The sequence below is a fragment of the Urtica dioica genome, chromosome 6 (assembly GCF_054948205.1).
Source record: "Urtica dioica subsp. dioica isolate 48M chromosome 6, U.dioica_male_clone48M_v1_H2, whole genome shotgun sequence".
NCBI classification, from domain to species: Eukaryota; Viridiplantae; Streptophyta; class Magnoliopsida; order Rosales; family Urticaceae; genus Urtica; species Urtica dioica.
In genome coordinates, this window is record NC_142761.1 from 12,547,407 (window position 1) to 12,569,379 (window position 21,973).

Below are 21,973 nucleotides of genomic sequence, written 5' to 3' on the forward strand. Positions count from 1 at the left end.
TTCTTGTTTCAGGTTTGGGATGGATTTCTTTAGCTGGTAGATTTTCGGTGCGTTGGACTGAGAAAAACGATCTTTGAGGTCAAGCCAAATCTGAGCGGCAGTCTCGGAGTAGATGATACTTGGCCGGATTTAAGGAGAAATTGAGTTTAGAATCTAGCTGCTCACTAAGTCATTGCAGCGTTCCCAGTTTAGGATATCATCTTGAGCAGTAGGCTTCAGCAATGTTCCGTCGACGAGGCCATATTTGTTCTTAGCTCGTAGAGCCATGGCGATTGCTCGGCTCCATGTGGCATAGTTATCACCAAGTATAAAGGACGCTCTGATACCATGTGAAACTGAAAATATGCGATTGTAAATTGATGTGTTTATTCCATTGATTTGTTGCCATTTATATAGGCAAATATCAGATACAAAACGTGGGAAATAAATGATAATATAACAACTAATCTTCCTAATATTAAGGAAATATAACAAATCACAACAAATAAAAAACTATATACAAGGTAACTATACGCATAAGACTCGTTCAACAATAATGCGTCGCTTTTTGAGCGACACTAAATAAATGAGTATTTTATAGTAGTGATACTAGTTATCTTCCCTCATTCATTACGCTGGCAAATCCCCTCCCATGTGCATAGTGCGCGTAATCGACCGTTAAATTTTCAAGAAGGTTACCCAAACCAATTGATGTTGCCTCAAAACTATCGTATTTTTTTTTTCTTTCTGCTCATTTGTTTTCCAATAATTGTAATTAGTTAATTACTTTGGATCTGATATGATAAGCTACATAATATTATTTTATAGCTGTCGGAAAGAGGACACCTATTTTCCCTTTCAGTATTAGTGATAAACAAGTGGTTGCGATTGTAGTTCCGTCGTGATTATCTTTATATATTGTTTCTATCTAGCTTTGCCATTTTTCCATGTAGAATATATACTACCATACAATCAATAAGACGAATAAGAATAATGGGAAAACGAAAAAAAATTACAAACTCAAGTGAGCTAATGTCCAAAACAAGGACTTGAGAGTCTTTTTGCTTAACCTTTCCAAAGCTTGCATAATAATACTATGGTTTCTGTGGCCTGAAACGAACCAATCGTCATTATATGCAACGCCTAACTCATTTGTGAGCGATAACACGCACACACACACACGAAAAATGGCCAGCATCGCAGAATACAACAGACTAAGCGAACTAAAATCTTTGGACGAAACAAAAGCCGGTGTGAAAGGACTTGTAGATGCTGGTGTCACGGAGATTCCACCATAAATTCGACGACTCTGATCCCATCTCGGGGTCGGGAGGCTGCAAGGTGTTGCCACGTGTCACAGTAATAGAGACCTAGGCGGGCGGAGAAAGGATATACTTGAGGAGGTCAGAGAGGCGTCCGAGAAATTGGGTTTCTTTTAAATAGTCAACCACGGAATTGAAGAGAGTGTTCTTGAAGAGATGATTCGTGAGACCCGCCAATTTCACGAGCAAGACACCGATGCGAAGAAAGATTTATAATCGCGCGATCCGGCAAAGCCAGTGACGTTCAACAACAATTTTGATCTCTACACCGGAATTTCGATCAATTGGAGAGACACTTCATATTGTGTTATGGCTCCTAATCCTCATCCTCAGGATCTACCCTCAATCATCAGGTTATAATTAAATTATTATACTTTATTTTTATCTTTTAAAATTTCCATTACTATTATTGTAGTGTTCTTAAACTTGGAATGTCAACCATTTTTCAAATTATTATATATATATAAAGAAGAACCCACTTTTACTGTGCACTCAGTGTACGTTTACCGTTCCCGGTCAGAGAGAAATTACAAAATTGTCCTTTTCAGTCTATGATATTTACAACCCTGCCACTGAAGGCTTTAAAAATTACAAAATTGTCCTGTAATGATATTTACAACCTGCCAGAGAACTCTGGATAATTCGTTGGTTTTCTATATATACAAAAAATCGTCATGTAATGATATTTACAGCCTGCTAGAGAACTCTGGATAGTTCCATGCATATCCAGAACAATTCATTAGTTTTCTATATATACATGTTCAATCTGCAAAACACATCATCGTACCATTCTCTCCAAAACACTCTGGGTAACATCTGTTTCAAACAAAACAAATTTCCAGAAAAAAATTTATAAAAAAAAAAGAAAAAAACTCTTCAGAACATTCATATATTTGGCTCCCTTCAATTGTCAACATCCTTCAAGCCGCATTCACTAATCACAAAATCATAGCCCTCTCTCAAAACACTCAATCACTATAACATATCCTTCAAAAAAAACTTAAAAAAAAAATAAAAAATTTCTCTGTCGATGTCTATTTGAAATATTCATATATTAGACTATTTACCTGTCAATTCAAATTTTCAAGTGCAGCTTTCACTCTAATTCAGTTATGTATATATTGATATACAAGCGCTAAACCCCGCGCGTTGTCGCGGGATAATTGATGTATTTTTTTATAATGCACTATCTATAATATAGTATATACTAATCATAATAATAATCCGTAGTTAATAACAAAATGTTCTAATTACATAATAAGTTTAAATTATATTCTTATATTACAATGATGAACATACATATAGTCATACAAAAGATAAAACAGTTTGTTTTATATAATACACACATCCATAAACTTTTTGCGCCATGAAATTGCCAAAATATAATAAAAAAGGTGGACCGAAATTTCTTCATAGCTAAATATTCTTTGCTTTTAGTAAATTAGTAAATTGACAGCTATAATAATACCGTTTGGCAAATTAGTTTAGAGCAGTTAAAAATTGATGTTTTGCTTTATTTTTAAGCTTATAAAAAAGAAAATTTCTCTATGGCTATTCGCATTTAATTTTCTTTCCAAATAGCTATTTTAACCTATAATTCAAGCTTAAACCATTTAATCTGTTCTAATTATGCTTATGAGTTACAATTACAATTACTGTAAGTTAACACCTATGAGGTTATTTACAGTTTTTTAAGAAACGAAAAAAAATTACTTTAATTTATCTGCTTTCTAAGTAATTAGACAGAGTTGAAAAGTGTATCATGGGTCAATTCATCGGGATGCTGAAATGTTGGAATAGTATGTGGTTACTCTCTGCACACGCAATTACAGTTTCACAAGTCTAAGGTTAGACCAGCCTACGCATCTATTAATATAATTAATTAGTAAAATACAATAAAATAAAAACGTAGCCTCGAGTCACACAAATTTGGCCGAGAAACCGGCCCATCCATTTGCTTACCGGTTACAATTGCCAAACCAACCGGTCTACCATATCCACGTGACCGACTTGTGCCGGTAAAACCCTTAGGCAAAGGATTTAATTATTTGTCAATATTTGGGTTATGGGGAAGGCAAAACCTGTGGCCAACATAATTAAAATAACAAAGCCCAACTTCGATTAAAAGAAAAAGATAGAAAACCAAAATAAATGAAAAAGCAACGTGTCTATCTGATTGAAAAGAAATGAGGTGGTATTTAAGCGGTTCCTTGCTTGGTTTCATATAGAGAGTACACTACAGCCGCTTAAGTTAAGAGAGAGAGAGAAATAGAGCGGTAGAGAGACCGACATAAACTATCAGAAAGAAAGAGAGTAAAAGAAACGAAGAACAAAATCTCGATGGACATGAAGAATACAAAAAGAAGAAGATGGCGTATGAGACAAAAAAAAAGGCCAAAAATAATAGGCAGCGTTTGTATAGGGAAAGTTTAAAAATGGTTATTATTTTTCTTCAATTTTATAGAACAATTTATCCCGTTTTAGGATTTGGTAGTGATTCATTTTTGTTGAATGTTTTTCGATTTAAATTCCTGAAGAACTTTGGTTGTGTGTTGGAGTTTTTCTCTCTGATTTGTATATATTACTTTCTTCGGATTTTTACGTTTACAAATTGGGGGTTTTGATGTGTTTAGAGTACGATTTTGCATAACTATAAAATCAGGGTTTCTTTTGTTTACCTAAGTTTAAAATCTATTTTTTTATTGTTAGAATTTTTCACTTCGGATATATGGTTAAAAATGAATTTGTCTCCAATTTGAGAATGGATCGTAATATTTTCATTCGATTTAGTTCTATTACTAAAGTATTTATGTCGGTGCGGTTAGGGAATTTTCTATATCCTTCGGTTTCCTATCCTTTTTTCAGATTACAATTCTGATTCCGAATGAATTTCTTCACTCTAAGCTTGTCTTTTTTTTCGGTATCTTTTTTCAGGTTACAATTTTGACTTAGAATGATTTTTTTATCGAAAAAAGAACAAAGTCAAAGAGCCTGAAAAATGAACAAAGGTAATTACACTTACCTTGATGTATAGACGAAAAAGCTATGATCCGACAAAAAACAAAGAACATGTGAAAATAAATATGAAGATATAGTTATAACTTTTTGTTTTTGTTTCTTTTTTCTGCCAACAGGGATGAAGCAAAAAATTAGGAACACGACTGGACGTTCGAAAAAAAAAGACAACTGGGGTTTAATAAACTTACCCGAATGAAGAGTTTGCTAGCTAAGTTATGAGTATGTGTATTGAATGAAGATAATTGATGAAAAGTGAGAGGATGAATTGATAAACTCTGTAGATTTGGTGAACAATACTCATATTTATAGTTGTATTTTCCAGACATATTCTATATGGCAATTGTCCGGAATAGTCTAGATTAGAAGTTAGACCCGGAATAATCTAGGGAATAGTATAGATTAGAAGTTAGACCCGGAATAATCTAGATTATAAGTTATATCCATTCAATGGCATTTTTGTCATTTAAGAGAATTTCGTAACAACATTTAATCTGTTCGTAATTACAGAGAATTATAAGGGCATTTTCGTAATTTCAGAAAACTGTGTAACAGTGTTTATACACTGAATGAACAGTAAAAGGGGATTCCTCTTTATATATATATATTAATAATTTTTTATTTTTTTTTAAGTTTTTTTTGAAGGATATGTTATAGTGATTGAGTGTTTTGAGAGAGGGCTATGATTTTGTGATTAGTGAATGCGGCTTGAAGGATGTTGACAATTGAAGGGAGCCAAATATATGAATGTTCTGATGAGTTTTTTTCATTTTTTTTATAAATTTTTTTCTGGAAATTTGTTTTGTTTGAAACAGATGTTACCCAGAGTGTTTTGGAGAGAATGGTACGATGATGTGTTTTGCAGATTGAACATGTATATATAGAAAACTAATGAATTGTTCTGGATATGCATGGAACTATCCAGAGTTCTCTAGCAGGCTGTAAATATCATTACATGACGATTTTTTGTATATATAGAAAACCAACGAATTATCCAGAGTTCTCTGGCAGGTTGTAAATATCATTACAGGACAATTTTGTAATTTTTAAAGCCTTCAGTGACAGGGTTGTAAATATCATAGACTGAAAAGGACAATTTTGTAATTTCTCTCTGACCGGGAACAGTAAACGTACACTGAGTGAACAGTAAAAGTGGGTTCTTCTTTATATATATATATAATAATAATAATATAATAATATATATATATATATATATATAATAATAATAATTTTGATTGTTATTAACATGTTTTGACTGGCACTTAAAATTACAAATAAATTTAAACGATCGGTCATTTTAAAGACACATATATAAGAAAAATGACAGTTTGAAATATAAGAAGAAAAAGCTATGCTAAACGGAAATTCTGCCTTAAAACTGAGATTATAACCAAAATCCCACTTTTATTAATAATTAAACATAAAAAATAGTTTTATAATAATATAGCCATGTAAAAGTATTAAGTTTGCGTAATACTCAATATATATTAGCCAATGATTCTATTAACAACATTAATTGACAATTTTGCCAAAATAACTAATTCTCATTGACAATTAATGGGCATGAATTATTTAGGTCAAATTTCTAAATAATTTATGTTAATAGAATCAGTGAGTATTTAACAATAATTAACTATTTAGCAAACAATAAGTTTTTAATTTGGCTTATAAAAGAAAAAAAAAACTTAGTATTAGACAACTTTCAACACTTGAAGTATCACTTGAAGTATACCATCGTACCCAAAAAATGCGAACATACGTAGAAAAAAATTGTATAGTTTATGTTGATGTGAGAAATCACACCAAAGCAGTCACGACAACTTAAACAAGTAGATGTGTCGATTTAGATTTAGAACTGGAATCTCTGTTGCAATACCAATAATAGAAAAACTGGGCGAATTTTATATTTGGTAAATATTAACTAAAAGAAAGGACTCAACGCAAAGTGAGCTCGGGAGTGTTTATTATAACCACTGAAAATAATACAACGATTTGAATTGGGACATCACAAAGTCGGGGAGAAGAAATCGAAATTAACGTGCCTCACATAGGCTTAATTATCTTATATTTATAATACTAGAGTTGAGGTTGCGAGCTCCGGGTTGACTAGTGACACGTCGTGTGTCAGTTGGAGTTCATTACTATGATCCGAGACACCTGTCGTTCAAAGACTTATTTGTACGGGGAGCGATTGCGGATTGCTCGGGCTGATTGGCTTTGTACTTGCGAGTCTTCGGGGAGCGGTTATCTCAAACTGATATTTGAATCTTCTATCGGGCTGGTGCTTTTTCTTGGACCGATTATCACAAATTCATGGACTTGGGCCCAACTTCCTTGTGTTAGGTCGAATCCCTGTCTTGTTATCTTGAGGACGAAGTCCAACATCAACAGTCAGTCCCCCAGTTTATTTAGTATATGTATATAATAATCGTTAAACTATAAATAAACACAGTATGGGCTAGTTCGCTCAATTGGACTAATCGTATTTCTAGTTAATATCTGACTACCTGGTCCTCCTCGTGTTATGATATTTCTGCAACAAGCAAACAAGTATATAATATTTTTCAAACCGTAATGATTTTATCTTGAGAAGATCAAGGGGTTTCTTCCACAGATATACAAAAAATATTTGATTTGGTGAGATACGATTTGACGTGATTTGACAGTGCATTAAGTACGAGTCTGTTGAGCTTCCGTGGCTATATATTGAGGGGACGTTTCCGTCGTCTTTCCTATTTATTTATCTCGTCTCGTGTTTGGAAAGAGTACGTTCCAAAGTTCGCAACTTTTCTTTTTTCTTTCTTGCTTTCTCTCTGCTAGGGTTTCGAGTTTCTGGGTTTTGTAGTCGATAAAGAAGCAACCTTTCTGGGAAAACCTTAGTTTAGAGCTTTCCCGTTGGCATCCACCTTCATTCTAAGTAAAAGATCCAAGTCTAGCGACCCGAGTATCCCCGTGGGGAATTTCTTAATGAATTCCCTCCTTCTTCGCTTGATAAGGTCGATCTAGACCGCATTAGGCGAAGGTTCCATATTCCCGCTGATGTGGAACTCTTGTTACCTGGTCCCGGTGATACGGCTAAGACCGTAAAAGAGGGCTTTCTGTGTGTCCACCAAATCTTTCTAGAGAAGTGCGAGCTTAGGTTTCCTATCCCTAGGATCCTTCTGGCGTATATGGCTCAGGTGGAGGTAACTCTCCCTCAGCTCACTTTGTCCTCCTTGAGGATCGTGTGTAGGCTGCTTTGTGTGGCCGAAGCATTGGGGGTCAGGATTCTCTTGAACGACTTGATCCGCCTGGTCACGACGAAAAGGAATGCATGTTACCCCAGGACTTTCTATTTTTTTTGTGGAAACCTGCAATGACCATCATTCAGGGCATCCTACCCCGGACGATAAGTGAGCGGAGACGTATTTCTTTGTCCAGGTTTCCACACTTTCTGTGAGTGGCTACTCCCCCTACATCCGTTATGTTTGGTCTAAGAGATTGGGTTAGGCTATTAGTGTATTTTTTTTTGTTCGTCTTGTGCCTTTAGGTCTTTTCTAAAAGAATTTCCATGGTATGTGGTGCAGTTTCTCTGAAGACCATCACTTCTGACGCCCAGTTTGAGGAGCTCGTTGCGACGCTAAGGAGTGGATCTATGGAGTGGGAAGATTTCACCCAAAGGCAGTTCGACCATGATTTTCTTGGCATAGAAACTCCTGGTAGGTGTTCTTGACTATCTTCGTCGTTCCTCGTTGTGCCGAGCTGGGATGCTGAGCTTTATAATTTTTTTTTTGTGTTGGATGTAGTTGTGGATGACCTATCATCTCGGGCTGACAATCAAGACCAAGATTCAAGACAAGGAAGCCCGGGACCCGGACCAAAAACAAAGGTCAAGGACAAGGAGGTCCCGGAGAAACGAGGGAAGACCAAGATCCAAGACAAGGAGGTCCCGGAGAAGCGAGGAAAGACCAAGATCCAGGACAAGTGGGTCTCAACGAGAAAGAGATCAAGATGCGGGCTGACAGATGGAGAGCGAGAAAGGAGGCGGCGGAAAGGGAGGCCGTGGCGATGCGAGCTGCTGAGCAGGAGGCTTCTCGGATGACGGCTTCTGAGAGACGGGGAAGAAGATAGTGATGGATGCTCCTTCGGCTGAGACGCGGGCTCTGATGACTCAGACGTGGTGATCACTCATGTGGTTTCCCACCCTGAGTCCGAATCGGTCGAGCCTTGGACGCCTGAGCAGGCTCGCAAGGCCAAGAAGAAGATCAGGGAAGATGATGACGAGGAAGAGGAGGAAGAAGTAGAAGGGGGAATCTCTTCTTAGAGTAAGGGGGCTTCTCCGGGAGAAAAGGGGAAAGGAAACTCAGAGAAGGAAGCTCGATCTTCGGGTTCTGATGCTCGCAGTGGCAACAAGAAGAAGAGGTCTTCGAAGGATCCTCAAGGCGGGAGCTCGCAGAAGAAACTGCCTCTGTATGAAGACTCGATGGGTTCGGCTCCTCTCCTTCGGCAGATCAACAGGCTCGGGGTCAGGCTGGCCCCGACCAGAGAACTGGTCGAGTTCGAGCAGTACTGCTGGACCAATGCAACGATTGCTAAAGTAGGTGATAATAAACATTTTGATATTTTATGAATGATTTTAAGTAATACCTTCTTTTATTTTACCAGGTGGCTTCCGAGCTAAACCTTCTCCAGCAGAACCATGAGCTGAAGCATATGGAGAGGGATGGGTTTGTTCGGGAGCTGCTCAACAAGGCTCAATTGGAGGCGAAGATCGAGGAGCTCAAGAAGGAAGTCATTGCTCGCACTGAGAGAGAAGGGGAGCTCGAGCTCGAACTCGCGGTTGAGCGGGAAAAGGTCAAGTCAGTGAAACTCGACTACTTCAGGCTCGTGGGTAGCTGGATGCTCAAGTCGAGGAGCTCACCACGCTGTAAAGCGGGCACGATAGGCTGGAGTCGCTCCACAACGAGCTTAAGCAGTCCTTTGACGACGAGGTGGAGAAGCGAGTCCGCGAGGGGAGAAGGTCAACCTCCATGAAGTACCAGCATCTCCTCAGCGCCATGAAGGCCCACTATGCGGCTGGGGAAGAGACGAAGGTGGTCGAGCTAAATATAACGGAGTGTTGCGCCAATGTCTCCCTTCTTAAGTCGCTTGCTGGAGGGGCACGTCGGTCGAGGATGAACCGAGGGATGCTGAGGCGAACATGAAAGATCTTGAGACGGCCTTCACCGAGAGCCTAGACGGCATTCCCCCTTTTAACCTGTCCGACATGATCTTCACTCCGTACTCGGAGGTGGGTGTGTCGGACATTGGATAGGTGATTCCCGAGGGCGTGGACGAATTCGGATCCAATGCTAGCCTCGTAGCGGGGACTTCTCTTGACACCGGGACTTCTTCAGCTGGGATCGCTGTCGAGGAGTAAGCTGGGACCTTAATCCAGACCAACGAAGTCGATCTTCAACCGTGATCAAGCTTATTATATTTCTCTTTTTTTATTAAGTAAATTTTTCATGCCTTCCATACTATTTCGGCATACTGTTTTGCCCGGGTGGGCCAGTACGATTTCCGAGCTTTTATATGTCTTTTTGAACTAGACCGTTGGCAGTGGTACATTATGTTATTTTTTCCTGGTGGGGCAGCGGTGCTAGTAAATTTTTTTTTCTTGGTAAATGTTCTTGTTTTTTTATGATGTTGAGCTCGTTTGAGCATAATTTCTCTTTTCGGTCAAAACTTTTTGCAGGGTGAGATCCGACTTCGATGTATGCGAACGATGGATTCAGCTTGAGGATTCTTTAAGTCCCTTTGTCTGATGATGCGAATTGCAGAGCTCGACTTTATCTATGCGAATAGTTCGTATGAGCCCGACTTTCGCGCGAAAGTCTTTCGGAATTAATCGGAGCCTCGAGAAGAAAAAGTTAGATGGACTTAGGCAAGTTTTGACAAGAATGAGGCGGGTTGAGAAAGGGGGCGACTGTGCCCTTGCGGGCTGCCTACGTACCCATTTGGTGGGATCAAGTCATGACGTAGTTCGATGGACTACTGATTAGCAGAAATACTTCTTTAAATGTTGGGCGTTCCAAGAGCGCAACATCGGGGTGCCATTTGTTGTTTCTAGTTTGTAAACTCCGGGTCTGACCATGCAAGTTACCCTGTATGGCCCCTCCTAATTCGTGCTGAGTTTACCAGAGTTAGGTTCGCCCGTGTTTTGGAATACACACCTAAGGACGAGTTCTCCCTCTGAGAATCATGTTTCCCTAACTTTCGAATTATAGTACCGGGCTGCTTCCCGTTGGTATCCTTGGGTGAGAATTAACGCCAGTTCGCGCATTTCTTTGATGAAATCTAGTTCGTCTCGAAGCATTTCATCATTTGTTAGTTCGTTTTGCCAAGCCAATTCTCTTCTTAGGCTTGGCACTTCTATTTTGGATGGCATCACGGCTTCCATTCCGTATACCAGGGAGAATGGAGATTCGTCGGTGGCTCGACGGAGACTTGTTCTATATGCCCTGTGACGACCCGACTTTTCGGACCGTCTTACTTATCTTACTTTTTAAACTTTAGAAAACTTGGAAGGATTTTTTTTAAAAAACACATTGAATCAAGGCGAACCAAAATTTTAAAGATCTTAAAAAGAAACAAAAGCATTTAAGAAAAATATGAAGATTGCATATCGAACATTTCATGAAAAGTACTTGACCAAAATTGAAAATACGAATTTAAAACTAAACATAGCGGCAAAAATACTAAAACATATTCCATAATCTAAATCTCAACCAAATTAGAAGCTCTTTGAAACTTCATAACTTTGAAATAATTGAAAATAAAAACTTTAAAATTTATTTCTTAAAGACTTGTAGCGGAAGACTTATTCTGTAAATGAAAACCATAACCCAACCCTCTCGCTATCGACGCCGCTAGTCCGCCCTGCTTAGTTCCTTGCAAGTTGTTTACCTACAACACAGACGCATATTTTTTTTCGAAGAAATGAGCTTACGCTCAGCGAGAATAATATGAAGCTCACAAAATAAAAAGAGTAATGCAATGCATGAACCGGTTATTAGTACTTTAAAGCTAATTGATGACTTGATCTTTCTTTTTTTGATTCTATCAACTTTTAGTTCGGGGTGCCCCTAGGGTAGGCGTACTATTTCAGTGCACACTTAAGATACGAAAATATGGGGTTGCAAGGTCCCACGCTTCGCTCTATCTAATAAACATATTACGGCCTCAGCCCGAGAAATTTCCCCATTTGGGCCCGTAAGTCGGCTCGAGAAATTCTCCTTAAGACCTCCGTAGCTCGAGGCGGTACGACTCCCTTGCTTATCTTTATCTTTTCACTTTTTTATTTTATTTTCGTGACATGCATGAATGGCGTATGACATAAAATATACACGATAACATGACTAGAAATAAGAACATGATATAAGTATTCTAATTATAAGATATCATCACATAACATACCATACCATATCATATCATCACATAACATAACATACCATACCATATCATAAACTCAGCATATCATAATATATCATTCATAATTTATCATACCATACCATATCATACCATAACACACATATGTCAAACAATCACACAATAACAATTTCAAAAAATATCATTAACTCATTCAGATCATATACTTATCGTATTTTATTTTGAACTAATCTGTGTTGCAGTGAGATTATTCTCACCTTGACAAAACCGGAATAAAGCTCTCTGGGTCGAAGACGGATTGGAAGCTCTACTTGACTCGAAACCTAGTGGGGGTAAAATACTATCGGGGATCAGCTAAGAAAAGGATTCAAGACATACTTTAGATTCTGGAAGTTTTCATAAATGACATTCAATATGAAATTACTAAAATACCCTTGGCTATTAGGGTTTCGGTGAAAAACTAAAACTCTGAGAAAACTTTTGTAAAAATTCGAGTATGTATAAAACATAATATTGATCACTTTTTGTAAAGGAACTACGGCCAAAATAAGTTTTTAACTATTTATTAAAAATAAAAGAAGTGCTAAAATCTAACTTTAAAATTTTTGCCAAAAACTGTCTGCGCACCGTTTTTATAATAATTAGAAAATATTCTGTATTTCATAAAAATATTTTTCGATTAAAGGTTTAGATAGAAGACATTTAAACCTAACTTTTCAAAAAAGAATCAAAGCAAAATCAAATTGTTTGAATCTACAATAAACGTTTAAAGTCTGAAATCGGGAATAGGTCTCAGGTCTGCACACTGATTTAAAAATAATCGTAAAATATTCTGTATTTCATAAAAATATTTTTCGATTAAAGATTTAGATAGACGATACTTAAACCTAACTTTTCGAAAAAGAATCAACGTAAAAACATACTTTTTGAAACCAGGGCAAGTGTTTTAAGAAACCATTTTTAAGGAATCCGAACCAGATGGAAAAGAACGCATAAATAGCTACGAATTTCCAAACAAAGAGAGAGATGGGGGAGAGAGAGCAGAGAAGAAGCGTGAAAAAAAAAAGATGGAATGTTTATATATGGTTTAATTAAACCCTAAAAGCCCAAACCCTAAAACCCCAAACTCTAATCCTAGTTCTAATATTTATATATTAATTATTATTATTATTATTATTAAAAAAAAGATACACGGCTGATATATATATATATATAAGTAACTTATATATATATATATATATATATATATATAAAGTATAATAACCTATATTATATTACCTTATATAAAATAAAGTAATATGTATAACTTTATATATTTCATACGTTAACTTTATAAATAAAGCTATAATATAATAATAATAATAATAATAATATATATATATCTTATTTATAATATATAATATATATATATATATTATATTCATGTTTTGGTAATCTAAAGAGTATATTAAATAAAAAAATACCCTAAAGCATACATACCACATAAACAAATCATTCACTACTATTTTACTAACAAAAAAATACTAACGTCACTCGAACACAAAAATTTTAGCATTTTAATTAAGCTAAAAAAAAATTGGGATTTCACATGCCCATAGTGCTCCATGGCTCGTCTGCCCATCATCCTTTTTTTCTCTTCGAGCCGCTTCTTGAGGTTGCTAATGATGGTTTTGTTTGCGGCCTCTGCATGTCCGTTCCCCTGCGGGTAACGTGGGGTGGACTTGCTTAACATTATTGCCCATCTTTCGCAGAACCCTTTGAAGCGGGCTGAGATAAACTTGGATCCATTGTCCACCACTATGTACCTTGGGGCTCCGTGGCGTGGAATAATGTTTTTCCAAACAAAGCCTTCCACGTGAACGTCCTTCACATTAGGGAAAGATTTAGCTTCGATCCACTTGGAGAAATAGTTGGTGAGAATTAGTACAAATCTCTTCCCACCCGGGGCTAGGGGCATCGATCCAACTATATCCATAGACCATTTCATGAAGAGATAATGCGCGGATATGGAAGATGGTTCTTCCGCGTGTTATCGGACTATGGGCGTGCCTAAGGCATTTATCACACTTCATAGCCTATTGCGAGCTGTCGGCTAACATTGTGGACCAAAAATACCCTTGCCTTTTGACTTTGAGGGCAAGGGAACGACCTCAAGTGTGATTTCCACATTCACTGTCGCAGATTTCACTAAGGACCCGGTCTGCTTCATCTCTGCCTAGGCACCTCATGTATGGTCCGGAGTTACTCCTTTCGTAGAGCTTCCCGTCTATGAGGCAATATCTCGCGCTGATGGACTTCAGCTTGCGAGCTTCTTGCTTATCAGGTTGTAGCTCTCCATGTTGGATGTACCTTGTGATTCCAGTGCTATGAAATTAACTTCCATAGGTATACTGGGTGATTCTATCTTTTTCACGGGGATGACCCTTTTTACGCCAGGGTCTAATGTAGAGGCGAGTGTGGTCAAGGCGTCAGCAACTGTGTTTTCTCCTCTGGGAAATCTGATGAGTTTGAACTTATCGAACGGGTAAGCTAGGTCCCGGACGATGATCACATAGTTCTTCATGCGTTCTTCGCGCTTGTCGAACTCTCCGCTGAACTGGTTGGATACGAGCTGAGAATCTCAAAGTGCTTTTATGTACTCCTTGCTCCGATGCCTTTTGCGAGGCGTAATTCACAATTAGGGCTTTGTGTTCGGCTTCGTTGTTTGAGGCCGCGAATCCTAGTCGAAAGGATTATTCCAAAACTTCTTTTGTGGGCGAAACAAGTCAGATCCTGATTCCAGCACCTTCTTTCGAGGATGCCCCATCCACGTTAAGCGTCCAAACCCCGTCTGGCCTTAGGTCTTCATCCTGGTCGGTCGGGAGCTCGTCGAGAAAGTTGGAGAGAACTTGTGATTTCACGCTAGTCCGCATCTGATATTCTATGTCGTATTTGAGAGCTCGATCGCCCATTTGGTTAACCACCCAGATTGGTTTGGACTGTGAAAGACAGTGAGCAAAGGCTGTGTGGTCATTACTACTATGGGGAGCGATTGGAAGTACGCTCGTAACTTCCTTGCTGATATTACTACGGCCAATGCCAATTCTTTTATGGTGGGGTATCGGGTTTCCGCGTCTTCGAATTTTTTTTACTGATGTTGAAGATAGGTTTTTGGCTTCCTACTTCCTCCCTTACCAGTAGGCCACTAACGGCGGCGGGTGATACAGCAACGTAAAGGTATAAGGGTTCTCCTTCCACAGGATTAGCTAGCACAGGTGGAGAAGCCATATATTCTTTAAGTTGCTTAAAGGCCTTTTCACAAGCGTCATCCCATTTAAAATCTTTACCAGTGTGTTTCTTGATACACTTAAAGAATGGGAGACACTTGTCTGTTGTTATCGAGATGAACCGGTTTAGTGCTGCCATTCTTCCGGTTAATTATTGTACTTCTTGCTTATTCCTAGGTGAGGGCATTCTTATTAATGCCAAGATCTGGTTGGGTTCGCCTCGATGCCTCGTTGGGTTACCAGGTAGCCCATGAATTTTCTTGATGATACCCCAAATAAACACTTCGCAAGGTTGGGCTTCATTTGGTATTGGTTCAGTACTTTGAAACATTCTCGAGGTGTGCTACGTGGTCGGTGTCATGGGTGGACTTCACCAACATTTCGTGGATGTAGACCTCCAAGGTCTTACCCAGTTTCTCTTCGAACATCTTGTTCACGAGTCTTTGGTAAGTGGCGCCCGCGTTTTTTAGACCAAATGGCATTACTTTGTAGCAATAGATTCCTCTATAGGCGATCAAGGTCATTTTATCTTGATCCCCGGGATGCATCAAGATCTGATTATACCTGGAAAATACGTCCATGAAGGACAACATCTAGTGCTTAGCGGTTGCCTTGACCAACCGATCGATGTGCGGAAAGGGAAAGCTATCCTTTGGGCATGCCTTGTTGAGATATGTGAAATATTCACACACCATCCACTTCTCGTTCTTTTTCTTTACAACGATTGTGTTGGCTAACCAGTCGGGGTATTTGATTTCCCGAATTGATCCTACCTTCATGAGTCGTTCTACTTCATCAAGACTGCTTTAGCCCTATTTGGACTGAGCTTGTGTCTCTTCTATTTCACCGGTTTAAAACTCGGATCAAAATTCAATTGGTGGGACGTGATGCTAACATCTATCCCTAGCATGTCTTCGGTCTTCTAGGCGAAGGTCGACTTATTTGCTTTTAAGAAATGAATGAGCTGACGCCTTATTTCGCCCTTCAATTCTGAGCCTATCCCCACTACTAGTTCCGGGTCGGCGTTGGTTTCGCTAACAGCCATTAATTGCTATTGATCGGGTTGGTGTCCAAATTTGTACCTGCTTAGGTAGCATGATCGTGCTACCGATTGATTTCCTTTGATTTCCCTTATCCCTTTTGGGGTTGGGAAACGAATGCATTAGTGGTTCTTCGACGAGACCGCTATCATAGACTGAAATCACGGCCTTCCCAATATCATGTTGAATGCGGAAACGCTATTCAACACGACAAATTCCACGAGCTTATTTTCGCCGCCCGAGTAGACAGTTAACTTTACGGACCCGATTGCAGAAGTTGACTTCCCATCGAATCCAGTAAGTTCTACCAAACCTTTTTCGAGTTCGGATTCAGTTATATCCATATTTTGGAGGGTGCTTAAATATATGACGTCGACGAAACTTCCGTTGTCGATGAGAATTCGAGAGACTATGCAGTTTGACACATCCAAGGTCAAGACGAGCGCGTCGTCATGAGGGCTGTCTAACGACCACGATTCGCTCTCCCTGAACTCAATCAGGTCGTCGGACCTGTTCATGGGACACTTGGTGGTAGTCCTTGCAACGGCCCGACGTTGTTGAGATGGAACTCACTGACTCTTTACAGAGTCGGGATCCTCCTATTATAAATTGACTCTTTTCTTTAGGGATTCCGTCGGGGGAGATGATCTTTCCTCGAGGCGTTCACGCTTTCCAGGTGATAGCCCACCTCGATGAGGGGGAAGCTCGTTCAAGCTTTCGTTTCCTAACTCACCGCGGGCGCACTTGGTGGCAAGGTAGTCTCGTATAGCTCTGTAATCTTCTATCTTGTTCCCCCAATTCTCGTGGTGGTTACAGCAGCGGACATGTCACTTGTCCATGTGTTCATCCTCGGGGTGAATTATGGTCCTTTGTTTCCCTTTGCAACAGCATACGCGAACTGTTGAGGGAACCTCGGCCTCCCCCCTTGGCTATGGGGGTGGTTCCCTTGTGCTTGTCCGGTCCATCGTGGCGCTTTTTAGACGCGAATGGGCAAGGGTTCAGGCTTGGAGGATTTGCTATGTTCGGGGTCGATTTTGTGACCGCGAACTTTCTTCCCATGGCCGCCTTTCCCTCCTCGATGACGGCACACTTTGTTGCCCGATGCATAGCATCCTCTATTGTGGCTGGCTGGTTCACGATAAGTTCCTCGCTGAACCGCGATTCATGCCAGAGTGTATTCTTCAGGGCCGCAATTGCTCCTGCGCCACTGACTTTCGACATGACGCCTTTGAATCTAGTGAAGAAGGTCCTCAATGGCTCTTGGACCCCTTGTTGAAACGACCATAGATTGCCTGCTTCCACGTACATGGAATAATGCTTCAAGAAGAACATCGACATTTGGTCAAAATTTTCGATGGATCCTTCTTTTAACTTCGAGAACCATTCCATGGCGGGCCCGATACGATGTTATGCAAAGAGGCAGCACTAACTGGTGTCTCTTTCGTCATCGTTCAGGTAAGCCCGTCCAACGGCAATTCTGAATGCGGTCATATTTACCTTTGGCTCTGTCTTCCCCTCGTAAAAGGGGAGCCCGAGTTTTCCCACATCCCTAATCCAGACGCTCGTAATCCGCTCGGTGAATGGGGTACGACGAGTTTCTTCAATCAGGCGATCGATTTCAGGAGCGGCGCTTATGGCGTTGTGAACTCGTGTTCTCACGGCCCGCATCCCCGCGTTAGTTTTGGCCATGGTTTGACGTAGCAAAGCAATTTCGTCATGATCATACCGAGTCTCGAGAGGGGTTAGTTCACGAGTTCTGATAGGCTTAACGTCTGGCTGGTCAGGCCAAAACGAGTTTCGGACTTCCTCGGCTCGATTAGACGGGATTTGGCATCCCAGGTTCATAGGTGAGTTGGGTCGACTCATAGAGCATCCACTCTGCGAAATGCACGCTCGGCTGAGCTCACGCGCTCTCGACACACCGGGGATTGGGCCTGGACAAGTCCATTCCCAAGGATCCTTACATGCGGCGGGACATCGCGAGGCGGTGGTGGAAGTTCATTTGGAGTTCCCCCTGGTTAGGGTTAGGAGTCATTTCAATTCCCGAAAAATCCAACTGAATTCCAAGTAGCTAGGATATTCCTTCCCGACCTGCTAGATCCCGCAGCGTTCAGGTTAGATTTCACCAACGGGAGACCTACTGCATCGCAACGGGATTCCAACGCTCGATGCCTAGAAGACAATGTGGAAACTTCTCGCATTACGGTCTGGTATGATTGTTCCTCGACCGCAACCCTCTCGATTAGAGCCTGAAGCATTGACTTCAGTTCCAGGATCAGTTCCAAGCTGGACGCGGGAGTTGTTGGAGACGACGATGCCATGGGGTTGGAAATATAAAAAAAGGAGGTGTGGTAAGAATTTGGGCTTGAGGTGTAAGGAGATATGATTTTCTCACAGACAGGGCCAAACTGTTTATGTGAGAAATCACACCAAAGTAGTCATGATAACTTAAACAAGTAGATGGGTTGATTTAGATTTAGAACTGGGCCTCAAATCTCCGTTGTAATACCAAATAGAAAAGCTGGGCAAATTTTATATATGGTAAATATTAACTACAAGAAAGGACTAAACGCAAAGTCTGTTTATTATAATCACTTAAAATAATACAACGATTTGAATTGAGAGATCACCGAGTCGGGGAGAAGAAATCAAAAGTAACGTGTCTCACATAGGCTTAATTATCTTATATTTATAATACTAGAGTTAAGGTTGTGAGCTCCGGGTTGACTGGTGACACGTTGTGTGTCAGTTGGAGTTCACTACTATGTTCCGGGATACCTGTCGTTCCAAGACTTATTCGTATGGGGAGCGATTGTGAATTGTTTGGGCTGACTGGCTCTGTACCTGTGAGTCTTCGGAGAACGGTTATCTCGAACTGATATTTGAATCTTCTATCGGGCTGATGCTTTTTCCTGGACCTGTTATCACAAATTCATGGACTTGGGCCCAACTTCCATGTGTTGGGCGGAATCCATGTCTTGTTATTTGTGGACGAAGTCTAACATCAACCATTTATATTGATCAATGGTAAAACTAGATCAATATTTGTGAACTAAAATATTTTAACTCCGTTAAAATTATGTACAGCTATCAGTTCATTGTGATTGTGACTATAACCTTTTTCCGGTTTTTGTAGAACCAAATTAATATGTACTTCACAATTTCGATTTATTTATTATTGTAAAAATTTATTTTATGCCGTAGTTGAAAATATATATATTTTCTCTCAGGGACATATATTTAGAATACTCGGAGAAAATAACAAAAGTTGGGTCATTGGTGTTCGAGTTGTTATCCGAGGCTTCAGGACTGGATCCGAACCACTTGAAAGAAATTGGTTGCGATGACGGTTTGACAATTTTGGGCCATTACTATCCCGTTTGCCCACAACCAGAATTGACCTTGGGCACAGCCAAGCACGCCGATAATGGTTTCATCACAATCCTTCTGCAAGATAAAAAAGGCGGTCTCCAAATTCTTTATGACAACAAGTGGATTGACGTACCACCTTATCCCGGGGCACTAATCGTCAACATCGGAGACCTTTTGCAAGTCAGTCTCTATGAATCTGCTCTTCACATCTTTTCCTGAGTTTAAAAATTTATAAAAGGGAAAATAACACATTTATACCCTGTGTTTTAGTGAAATGTCGAGTTTAACCTTCGGTTTTCAAAAATGTCGAGTTCATACCCTCTGTTTAACTAAAATGACGAAATTATACCCCATGTTTAACTAAAATGATGAAATTATACCCTGAAATAGACAACAGTGTCACAAATATTCTTTTTATTGACTTTTCATTGACGTTGACTATAATATGTATATATAAACACCAATTATCTTTATTCATTCGCGCCATATATGTAATTTATTTAAAAACTAAAAAATAAACAACAGTCTCTTAATCGTGAAGAACACAGAAAGAGGCAAATGGGTAAACATCGATAGTTGATAGTCATCAAAATCGCATATTCGAACAGAGAATCCAGAATTTAGAGTTACAATTCGAACACGGAATGAAGTAATTTCTTAGGAGGTATGAGTTTTATTATTTAATTTCAATTTAAGGCTATTTTTATTTCAAAATTGAGAATTTGGAAGTTAGGGCACTGATTTAGATTTGATTTGGTTTTTCTTGTATAAGAGTTAATATCAATGAAAGAGAGATTTGTGACGCTGTTATTCATTTCAGGGTATAATTTCGTCATTTTAGTTAAACAGAGGGTATGAACTCGACATTTTTGAAAACCGAGGGTTAAACTCGACATTTCACTAAAACACATGGTATAAATGTGATATTTTCCCTTTTATAAAATGAATAAATATATTTGAACACTCGGTATAAATTCCAAGACTACGAATTATTAACTAAATTTAAATATACTATCTGGTGCATTTTCCAGTTTATATCGAACGATGCGTACAAAAACTCTGAGCACAAAGTACTAGCTAGCTGTGTTGGTCCAAGGGTTTCTGTTGCAAGCTTCATCATCAATGGTTTTTCAACATCGACAATATACGGGCCCGATCAAGGAGTTATTATCGGAAAATAATCCTCCAAAGTACAAGGAAACTACGGAGAAAGATTTTACTATCCATTTTATGGCGAAAGATTTGGATGGGAGATCGGCTTTGGATCATTTAAAGTTATGATGTTGGTAAGAGAAGAGTCATAGAGAAATATTTATTTAATATTACTTTGTTGAATCACTTCTAGATGGAATTCAAATTGAGAATCATAAAATGTAACTTTGAATTTTATTATTTAAACAACAATGATCTATGCATAATTCTTGTCCATCAAATAACAAAAAAAAAATATGTCTAATCTAACTCAATAGTCTGCGATGACAAATAGTAAAGAGAAACAAATAGCTCTTAAGGTAACAACAGGCACTATTGAACACACCATGTCAAACAGAAAAGCTTGAAGACGTCTTCTTCATCCGTGCGTTCAAGAAAAGTATTCTCTAACTTGGTCACCTTTAGTTAGACAATTTGCTGGTGATGTGCAGCTTGAAGTCGTCAACATATGGAACTGCACCAATGTTTAAAACAATGATCAAAACAAGCTCTATTTGTCAAAACCGAGTAGCTATAGGTCTAGACTTTGTTCTTTCAATGACTTTTTGGCATATATTAAATAGACCTCCAAAGAATGCTAACTCAACAAAGACAACAATATAGCTAAACTGGAAATGATTAAAATCCCTAACTCCCATATTTCTCACTTGTTTCACAGCACTAAAAACTATCTCAATCTCAAAGACTTCAAAACCTAAACCTACTACTTGCTTATCATTCGATGAGAACCAAGAATCCAGTGACAAGACAACGAACAAATGACGATTACTCACATCGATGGAGAACGGCGACGAGTCACGAAAACGAAAAATAATTCATGTCCACCGGACATAGCCGAGAAAACTAAAGTGAGTTGAGCATGATGAGGTTATTGCTCATGGTACAACTAGGATAGCAAGAAAGTACGATAATGCAAAGTGCTCACAGTGTGGTAAACCTTGTTAGGAATGTTGCCCACAAAAGTGTATTATAGTAATTACCGTCATGAGCAGTATTGTAAGAACCTATAAATTACTATTAAGAGAAATACAAAGATATATTCAATGATAGAAAAAATTCATTAAAAACATGTATAAGCAACAACATTCCACTTATCCATAACCCTTTGTATTAATTGTGATTATATCTCTACATCTCATGTGAGAAATATTAGTCTTGCATCGAGCGGTTAAACTGGTCAGTGATTAGCTTATCCTTGGGTAGCTAGACTATAAATCACATATGCAACTCACTATAGACTAGTTATGACAAGTGAGAGCATTTTGTATGGGGTACCATACATGACATGAACAGGTTGCAATTAAGTACATCAATTAAGAGATTTTTACGATAGGACATATCGTAGTCATAAATGATG

At 39.0% G+C, this 21,973-nt stretch overlaps 1 pseudogene; it reads left to right on the top strand.

Annotated features, from left to right (window-relative positions):
* Window positions 1-1,163: 1,163 nt before the first annotated feature.
* LOC149393396 (1-aminocyclopropane-1-carboxylate oxidase homolog 1-like) lies at window positions 1,164-20,685 on the top strand (annotated as a pseudogene).
* The last annotated feature ends 1,288 nt before the right edge of the window (window positions 20,686-21,973 follow it).